This window comes from Dendropsophus ebraccatus, chromosome 5 (genome assembly GCF_027789765.1).
Source record: "Dendropsophus ebraccatus isolate aDenEbr1 chromosome 5, aDenEbr1.pat, whole genome shotgun sequence".
Classification (NCBI taxonomy): domain Eukaryota; kingdom Metazoa; phylum Chordata; class Amphibia; order Anura; family Hylidae; genus Dendropsophus; species Dendropsophus ebraccatus.
The window spans coordinates 59783797-59793839 of NC_091458.1; positions in this window are offsets into that span (position 1 = coordinate 59783797).

The following is a 10043-nucleotide window of genomic DNA, read 5'->3' on the forward strand; positions in this document are numbered from 1 at the left end:
CCAAAACTGATTTATTTAGGGACCAGTTCTTTTTTTAAGTGGATTTAAAAGGCTTGTATACTGGAAACCCCCATAAGTGACCCCATTTTAGAAACTACACACCCTAAAGAATTAATCTAGGGGTATCATAAGTATTTTAACCCTACAGGGGCTGGAGGAAAGTATTCACAATTAGGCCGTAAAAAATGGAAAATAGAAATTTTCCAATAATATATTTGTTTACATTAAATTATCTCATTTTCACAAGCAACATGAGAGAAAACGCCCCCCAATATCTGTAACGCAGGTTCTCCTGAGTAGAACGGTACACCATATGTGGGCATACACCACTCTATGGGCACACAGCGGGGCTCAGAAGGAAGGGAGCGCCAATTAGCATTTCCAGTTCAGATTTTACTGAAGACGTTTCTGAGCGCCATGTGCGTTTGCAGTGCCCCTGTAGTGTCAGCAGAATAGAACCCCCCCAAAAGTCATCCCATTTTGAAAAGTACACCCCTCAAAGAATTCATCTTAAGGTGTGATGAGCATTTTGACCCCACAGGTATTGGAGGAAAGTATTCAAAAGAATTCAGTAAAAATGAAAAAATAGACTTTTTCCAATATTATGTTTGTTTAGTTTAAAATTTCTCAATTTCACTAGGAACAGAGGAGAAGATGCACCCCAAAATCTGTAACGCAGGTTCTCCTGAGTAGAACGGTGCCCCATATGTGGGCGTAAACCACTGTTTGGGCACACAGCGAAGCTCAGAAGGGAAGGAGTGTCATTTTGCTGGAGCAAAACCGCAGCTAGTATCGGTTATTAGAATAGCAAAGTTGCTAAAAAAAAAATAAAAATTGAGATTACAGGTAATCTCGAGGTGTTTACGGGCAGCCAGGGAGTGTTTACTGCCCATCTGGGGTGGTTACGGGCAATCTGGGGTGGTTATGGGCAATCTGGGGTGGTTACTGGCTATCTGGGTTGGTTACTGGCTATCTGGGGTAGTGATGGGCAATCTGGGGTGGTGAAGGGCAGTCTGTGGCAATCTGGGGTGATTACAGGCAATCTGGGGGTGTTTACTGGCTATCTGGGGGTAGTTATGGGCAATCTGGGGGTGTTTACTGGCTATCTGGGGGTGGTTATGGGCAATCAGGGGGTGTTTACTGGCTATCTGGGGTGGTGATCGACAATCGAGAGGGTGTGGCAATCTGGGGTGGTTACGGGTAATCTGGAGTGGTTACAGGTAATGTGGGGTGGTTACGGGTAATCTGGAGTGGTTACAGGTAATGTGGGGTGGTTACAGGTAATCTGGGGTGGTTACAGGTAATCTGGGGTGGTTACAGGTAATCTGGGGTGGTTACAGTTAATGTGAGGTGGTTACAGGTAATCTGGGGTGGTTACAGGTAATCCGGGGTGGTTACAGGTAATCTGGGGTGGTTACAGGTAATCTGGGGTGGTTACAGTTTATGCGGGGTGGTTACAGGTAATGTGGGGTGGTTACAGGTAATCTGGGGTGGTTACAGGTAATGCGGGGTGGTTACAGGTAATCCGGGGTGGTTACAGGTAATCTGGGGTGGTTACAGGTAATCTGGGGGTGGTTACAGTTAATGCGGGGTGGTTACAGGTAATGTGGGGTGGTTACAGGTAATGCGGGGTGGTTACAGGTAATGCGGGGTGGTTACAGGTAATGCGGGGTAGTTACAGGTAATCTGGGGTGGTTACAGGTAATCTGGGGTGGTTACAGGTAATGCGGGGTGGTTACAGGTATTCCGGGGTGCCGACAGCGGCATTCAATGGGTTAAACTACCTGGAGCGGAGGAACTTCCGCTCGGGGTAGTGTCAGGGGGAGATCAGGTGTCACACTGACAGCTAATCCCCCGCTCTGCCGCCGCAAGGGGACGGCAGAGCATTCCGATACGTCCGCCACTAAAAGGCGTACGTATCGGAATAAAGCCCATTAGTGACCGCCGTAAAAATACGTATTGGCGGTCACTAAGGGGTTCATGTAATACTTGTATTGCCTGCGTCATTACGCACACGGTGATACAAAATATGTGTACTTTTTTTTTTTTACATTTATTATTGTATTGGGGGCTATGGGGATTATGTGTAAATTTTATTTTATTATAAATGTATTTTGTGTGTGTGTGTTTTTTTTAACACTGTTTTTAGTCCCACCATGGGGACTTTACTGTAAAATTGCCTGATTACAGGCACAGTGCATTGCAGAGCTCATCAGCACTTTATATAATGTTATTTGCACTTGAGTAGTGGTCTCCACCTCCAGCCCCTTGTTTTGTTATGTGTCAGCAGTCTCAGACCATTGTTAATGGTATTCAGATATTTATGTTTTCATAGTGTTTTTATCAATAAAATTATTTCAATTTTTCTGTATACATTTGAGTGGTTCAGCTTTCTTTCGGTGTTAGTGTTGTACAGTAGCTCCTTGCTAGAACCCATTTTTAGCTATTGTGCTCTTAATACATATTCCTCTACACAGTGTATTTATTTATACTGTATACTCCTGTTTAGAGGATCTCTGGCCATTCTAATTTTGGTTTATATGTAATGGTTAGTGGGTCAGTGTCCTGTTCATGTGTTACAATTTTGTGTTCCTGTCCACATTACTGTTTTGGTGAACGGTAACTAAGATTGTGCCTCTTCTGGATAGAAGAAAAGTTGTACACCGGTATTAATAAAGTTTTCAGTTTACAGCACAAACCATTTTTTTACTGCATCTCCTGTACCAGAGTCAGGCCAACTATACCCTAAGTGGGCCTTCAAACCAAAGACTATAGTTTACCCTTTACAAGCAGCTATATCCTCCTTTAGCTGATTAACCTTTTACAAGCAGCTGCATTCTCTTCATGTTTGTTACTGTGACATCACTGCATGCATTATGCCTGTACTGTGACATCACTATGGACTCATCATTGTATCGTGATATCACTGTACATTAATATTTATGTACTATAACGTCACTGCGTATAGTACTTTATCCATGTATATAGATATTACTGTTTGCCTTATTCATGTATTGTGACATCACTGTGTACATTATCCATGTCACAGTGTGCATTAGCTTTGAACATTAGGGAGAACAAAAAAATAAGCTTTTCATTTTTAGACCTTGCTGCTTATAGGGGTTGGCCACTTTATAGTCAAATAGTTCAGTGTACAGTATTAGTAAGTGTACCCACTGTATATACTGACAGCAGCTCCCTTTGTTCCCTTATAGAAGTAATATCAGACTCCCCTCCTCTAGGCTGGGCTGCCATTCTCTGTGGTGTTTCTGACCCCCACTGGGTGGGTGAGGGTGTACATGGTCATATGCTCCTCCATGTCGGCCATTTTATGTACAGAATCAGCACAGAGAAGGATAGCACAGCCTGAAGGAGGGGAATCTGATATTATCTCTATGAGATACACTGGGAGCTGCTGTCAGTTTATACTGAGTACACTTACAAATACTGTACACTGAATAATTTAACTATAAAGTGGTCAACCCCTTTAAGTAGGTAGGTGACAGTGGAGTGGGGCCCTATTCCATGTTTTGCTATGGAACCTGATGGTTATTTGGTACAGTCCTGTATTTGAGAAAAGTAATATCATTTCATCTACTGTCACCAGTCAGTCCTTTTTAAACTTAAGGCAAATGTAAACTGCTGAATAAAAGAGATTTATTGAAAATCCCAAGACAAGACAGTAATTGAAAACAATCAACATATGTCAATATCATCAATAGCAAACAGCCTCCAAAGCCAATAGCATGCTTTTAGAAGAAAGTTATGTTGTATAGTATAGATTGGCAGAAGCTCATCCAACCTCATCTGTCTCCTACTTACTGCATATAGCCAGTATTATTACCCATTATCTGCTACATTTCCTCCCTCTATCTGACTAGAGTGCCTGGCTTTCATGAATCAAAGATGAACTTTACATTGATACAAAGTCCAGGAAAAGACTTGATGGATCAAAGTCAATTTTGAGGTGCTGAGCGTTGTCTCTGAACTCTGAAATACCCAAAATACCATACGGAATGTATAGTAGACATAATAGAGAAGATTTATTTCATAAAACCATGTATCAGGATAACAGGGCAGATTCTTTGGTTTAAAGAAATGATAAAAAGGTTGTTTCAGGACTTTTTCACATTCAGAGAACAATCCAAGACTATTTCTGTTGGCTTTGAAGTCACTAAATATAGATCTTTAAGAGAGCTACAGTATCTTCTCATTTTATGTCACATTTTATCCCACAAACAATTTGATCCGGTGAAAAACAAACCCCAATATAGTTCTGTAGATGGAAAAGTAAATGAGTTATGGCTCTTAGGAAAAAACAAAAATGTTAAATGAAAATTGGCCTTAAAGGGTTTAACACTGGTATCTTAAATATCTCATTGTTGCTAGCCTTATTTTCTTAGGGTCCTATTATATGAAGGGATTTAGCGTTTTTGCGAACGACCTGAAATCATTCACCATAATACATGGTATGATAGTCATTTTGTACGAGCATTACAAGAGTTCGTATACTGCAGCATATAAGTATGCGAATGAACCCAATAACGATTGTAATAATGTACTATGGCCCAGATTTATTAAAGGGTGTAAAATATAGACTGGTGTATACTGCCCACAGTAACCAATCACAGCTCCTCTTATATTTTACCATAGCTGGAAGCTGAGCTGTGATTGGTTGCTGTGGGCAGTTTCCACCAGTCTATATTTTACACCCTTTGATAAATCTCCCCTTATGTATACATACACCAAAGATTTGTGAATGATTAACAATTAACAATGATCAGCCCAAAAGATGCCATCAATGATGCACAAATGAATTTTTGTTAGTCGTTTGATTGTTGCCTGCATATACATGGAAAGATTATAGCTTAAATTTGAACAATATAACAATTATTCGCACAATAATCTTTCTGTGTAATAAGGCCCTCACTTGGTGTTCTGGAAATAGTCTCTAAGGGTCCCTATATACTTTCGGCTGGTGGTATAAGGGTCCTATAAGACGCATCAATCTTCTTCCATCTGTGCAAACAAGCATCCATTGATCAGCAAGATCGTTCATGTGGCCATTTAAATTTTTTCCTATTGCTTCCACATCCCCTGTCTACAAAGGAAGATATGTGGATGGTAAATGATGATTTTAAGGCCAGCTAAAAAGATGCAATCAGCCAAGGAGCGGACGTTTTCCCGCTCCTTGTCTGATCATTGACGGTTTTACAGGGGCCAATTATTGACTAAAGGAGCGCTTCTTGTCAATACCAGGCCCATGTAAAATGGGCTTTTGGTGTATGGGGCTTTCCCAACCGTCCATCAATAGGTGATGTTGGTGGAGATAGGGGTCAGGCCGTGATAGAAAATCACAGCCCAATCCCTTTGTTCTGGGAGACTTAACCCTCCCCATAGAGAACACATGAATGCTCAGCTTTGCTGTACGTTCTTGAGTATGGGGAGGATGGGGACAGAATGGGAGAGATAAATGACAGCTGAAGGATCGGACATCAGTTATTGAAAGTGTATAGCCACCTTTAGCCTTCCCAGCACAAATAGGAAATGGAAATAGGAAATCACCCCTTTTTTATTGAAATCAATGTGATATCCATGTAATGCATGGACAAGTGTGGTTCTCCAGAGGTGCTCTTTGTAGCTGCTTTTCACTCCACTTCAGGACTAGAGATGAGCGAACCTGGAGCATGCTCGAGTCCATCCGAACCCGAACTTTCTGCATTTGATTAGTGGTGGCTGTTGAAGTTGGATAAAGCCCTAAGGCTATGTGGAAAACATGGATATAGTCATTGGCTGTATCCATGTTTTCCAGACAACCTTAGATAGAGCTTTATATAAGTTCAGCAGCCCCAGCTAATCAAATGGCGAAAGTTCGGGTTCGGATGGACTCGAACCCGAACCTGGTTTCGCTCATCTCTATTCAGGATACAAGTCCTGAACAGAAAATTCCCTTTCTATTACCAAAGTCTTCTCCAACTGAATGTTAAAAAAAATGGACTTCCAAACTAGATGTACCTCCAGGTCTGTCATAGTTGTCAAAAAATATTTTCCTGGGAGCAATATTGCCTATATATGTTTTATTGTGGCTAGTGATTTCACACTACATACTGTATACGTATAATAGTTACATATCCAAATAATTCATAGGAAAAGGCACATTCAAGTCCAAGCTTTAATTTTAACATTTTGTTCCAAAGAATAAGAAAGAAAGATGCTTGTCCAACTATAAACACATTTTATTTCTGAATTTGTCAATAATTCTGCCACCACTAGAGGGAGCTTACTGTATAATTTTAACCAAACTGCTGATACGTAAAAGATAAAGGCCAATCACTATTGATCGGTGCATCCAAGAGGTTAAACTGCCAGGATAAGAGTTATCTCGGATCCTGGCAGTAGAGGCAGGGTCCTGGCTGTGTATTACAGATGTAACAGTCGTATTGCACAGATCCTCAGAAGACCCCTGTCTGTGCTATATTATTATGGTGTGGCTTGTCAAAGGGTTTAAACTTCATTATAAACCAGTATGCTGCTAAGCTTCTGCTAATGGTGGCTGCAGGCGGCAGATTTTATCATATACAGGGGATTTTAAGATTTCTATCTGAAAAAAAGCCTTGTTTCTACCATGATAAATTAAGAAATTAATCACTATAGAATATTGGACTAAAAATGTCATGTGTTAAGGATGACTATTCATTTTAAACCTTATATATAGCCTTGAGCTAAATAAAAAGCAAAGCCAAGCAAAATTTACCCATCATTCAAAGCACAGGTGTTATCTTCTGAGAGCAGGCAAAGGTAGACCACACAAGGCATTACAAAGGGCACAAAGCAAGTTCAGTAGGTAGACAAGATGTAAAACAAGTACATGGTCACACAAAGGACTCCTCTTTTTCATTCTATTTTTTAACATCCAAGCTAAACTAGGAATAGCAACTATGAAGGTATATTATGAAAAATCACATAGCCTTATTCTTTTTTTTTACATTTGTGTTTCATGTGTTTACATGTGTTTTTCAAAATGCAACCGATTGCTGATAAAAGTAGAAGGATGACCTAGTTTAATTCCAGTATATGTTAAAGTCCACAGTAGTTGTTGACACTGCTACTAAGGGGAAAACTTGGGAAGTTGATAACTAAAACTAGAACAAATGAAAACCAAAGGTGTTGCCCATAGGGACCAATTAAATCCCAAATCTGATTTTTTCATTAGAGTTAGAAAATAGAAACATTCCATTATTTACATACAAGAAGCAATTTGAACTAAATTGCATCGCTTTATTTTTTTTAAATTTTTATTTCTTTTCCAATTCAAACCATAAAAACCAAAACAGGGTTATCCCTACTATATCATATTTTAAAGACTCCAATCTCCATAAATAATTATACTTTACATTACAAAGCACTAGTACAGATATACAGTGGGGCTAAACTCCGCACAAGGAGTCTTCTTGCTCCGCACAAACAGCCGTTTAACTCCACAACCATACCTATAGCCTCTATTACACAGGGCTCCTATTTCATGGAGCACTCGCTGCCGCCGCTATTGCTCTCGGCAGCAGTGAGTGGGTGAGTACAGGGGGGGCGCGGGGAGCTGGGGGAGGGGCTGCCCGGGTGATGGCTAGATTTTCCGCCAGCCCATAACAGATAGCAGCAGTCTGCTGCCGCTGCTTCTATTCCACGGAGCAATGGCAGCAGCTACTATATTAGTCATTTGACTTTCAACATGTTGAAACACAAACGACTGCAACGATCAGCCGACATCGTTCATGTCGGCTGATCGTTGCCTTCTATTACACAAGGCGATTATCATCCGTGCTGACTGATATTGGACGAATACGGACGGTAATTGTTTTGTGTAATAGAGCCTTATGTGCCAGGTCCCCACCTGAGCAGAGTCTCAAGACCTTGTCCTATAGTGCTATAGGGCTGTGCCAAACATATATTATGCTCGATGCTCCCTCCACCTACCCAAATTACTTTTTCTTTAACCCTTTGAGGACCAGGCCCAAAATGACCCAGTGGACCGCGCAAATTTTGATCTTAGTGTTTCCGTTTTTCCCTCCTCCCCTTCTAAGAGCTCTAGCACTTTCAGTTTTTTATCTACAAGGCCATGTAAGTGCTTGTTTGTTACAGCTATAGTTGTACTTTGTAATGGCGTCTTTCATTTTACCATAACATGTATGATGGAATTCCAAATATATTATTTATGAAGATATAAATTGGTGAAATTGCAAAAAAGAATGCAATATGGTATGGTAACGTTTGGGGGGTTCCTGTGTCTACGTAATGCACTATATGGTAACAGCGACATGATACTATTATTCTATAGGTCAGTCCGAACACAACCATATGCAGGTTACACAGATTCTCTAATGTTATAAATTTTTTTAAATGAAATCCTTTTTTTTGGCAATTAATTATAAATAAAATGGGCCTATTGTGACACTTATAACGGTTTTATTTTTTCACCTATGGGGCTGTATGGGGTGTCATTTTTTCCGCCATGATCTCTAGTTTTTATTAATACCATATTTGTGAAGATCGGACGTTTTGATCACTTTTTATAATTTTTTTTTTATATATAATGTAACATAAAATCGGTAATCCGCGCACTTTTTTCCCTCTTTTCGTGTACGCCGTTTACCGTTCGCAATGACGCTTGTTATATTTTAATAGATCGGACAATTACGCACGCTACGGTATATTATATGTTTATTTGTTTATTTATTTTTATATGTTTTATTTATATAATGGGAAAGGGGGGTGATTTCAACTTTTATTGGGGGAGGGGTTTTGGGGTAGTGTATTGGTGTTTTTAACTTTTTTTTTTTTACACATTTGAAGTCCCTTTGGGGGACTTGTACATACACTACTTTGATTTTTACACTGATCATTGCTATGCCATAGGCATAGCATTGATCAGTGTTATCGGCGATCTGCTCATTGAGCCTGCCTGTGCAGGCTCAGTGTAGCAGATCGCCGATCGGACCGCACGGAGGCAGGTGAGAGACCTCCGGCAGTCACACTGCGGGGGTCCCGATCGGTAAGTGACAGGGGACTCCCCCTGTCACTTACACTTAAACGCCGCGGCCGCGGCGTTTAAGGAGTTAATGACACGCGGCAGCGTGTCATTACCGGTGAGGTCCCGGCTGCTGATTGCAGCCGGCCCCCACCTGCTATGAAGCGCGCTCCGCTCCGGAGCACGCTTCATAGCGGGAGAAACACCCAGGGCGTACAGTTACGCCCTAGGTCATCTGGGGACAGACTTCCATGGCGTAACTATACGCCCTGGGTCGTGTAGGGGTTAAGCACACATATAAGAGTCAGTCCTGGCACTACTAATCCCCGCCACACATGAAGTCAATTGGAGTTCCAACACACACCTGGTTGTTCGCGTAGTAGTGCTCTGCATACCATAAACCAGTATTCACACAGGTGAAGTATAGAGAAAGAATGTTGCAGCACTAATAACGGCAAATCGGTGTTTCATTCCATCACGTGGTTAAGGATACAAACAAGAAGGCTACGATCGTTTCACGCTCACGGCGCTTCCTCTCAGTAGGTTGCGTGCATATATGACACTTTTTGATCACTTTTTATTGAAAGTTTTTCTGGATGTCATATGAACAAAACAGCAATTTTGCACTTTGGCAGTTTTTTGTACTTTTGCCGTTTATTTATTTATTTGTGTATTTTTTTCATTTATAAAAAAGAAAAAGGGGGGTGATTGAATGTTTTAATATGGGAAGGGTTTTTTTCAAACAGCAATTTTTAGTCCCTCTAGCAGACTCCTATGAGCAATACACTGATTGCTTATAGGGATTAACACACTACATATGCATTGCATTGATCTATGTAATTGGTGCTCAATTGCTTTCAGCTTTATTGCCAAGCAGTGACAGCATCTGAGCATTGCTAAGGTCTCGGCCGGTAAGTATCACAGATCACCCCCCCACACAGACGCACACACCGCAGTGGCATTGCAGGGATGCGATCCCATCACTAGACCATTATAGAATGCTATTACAGGCCATTTAAAG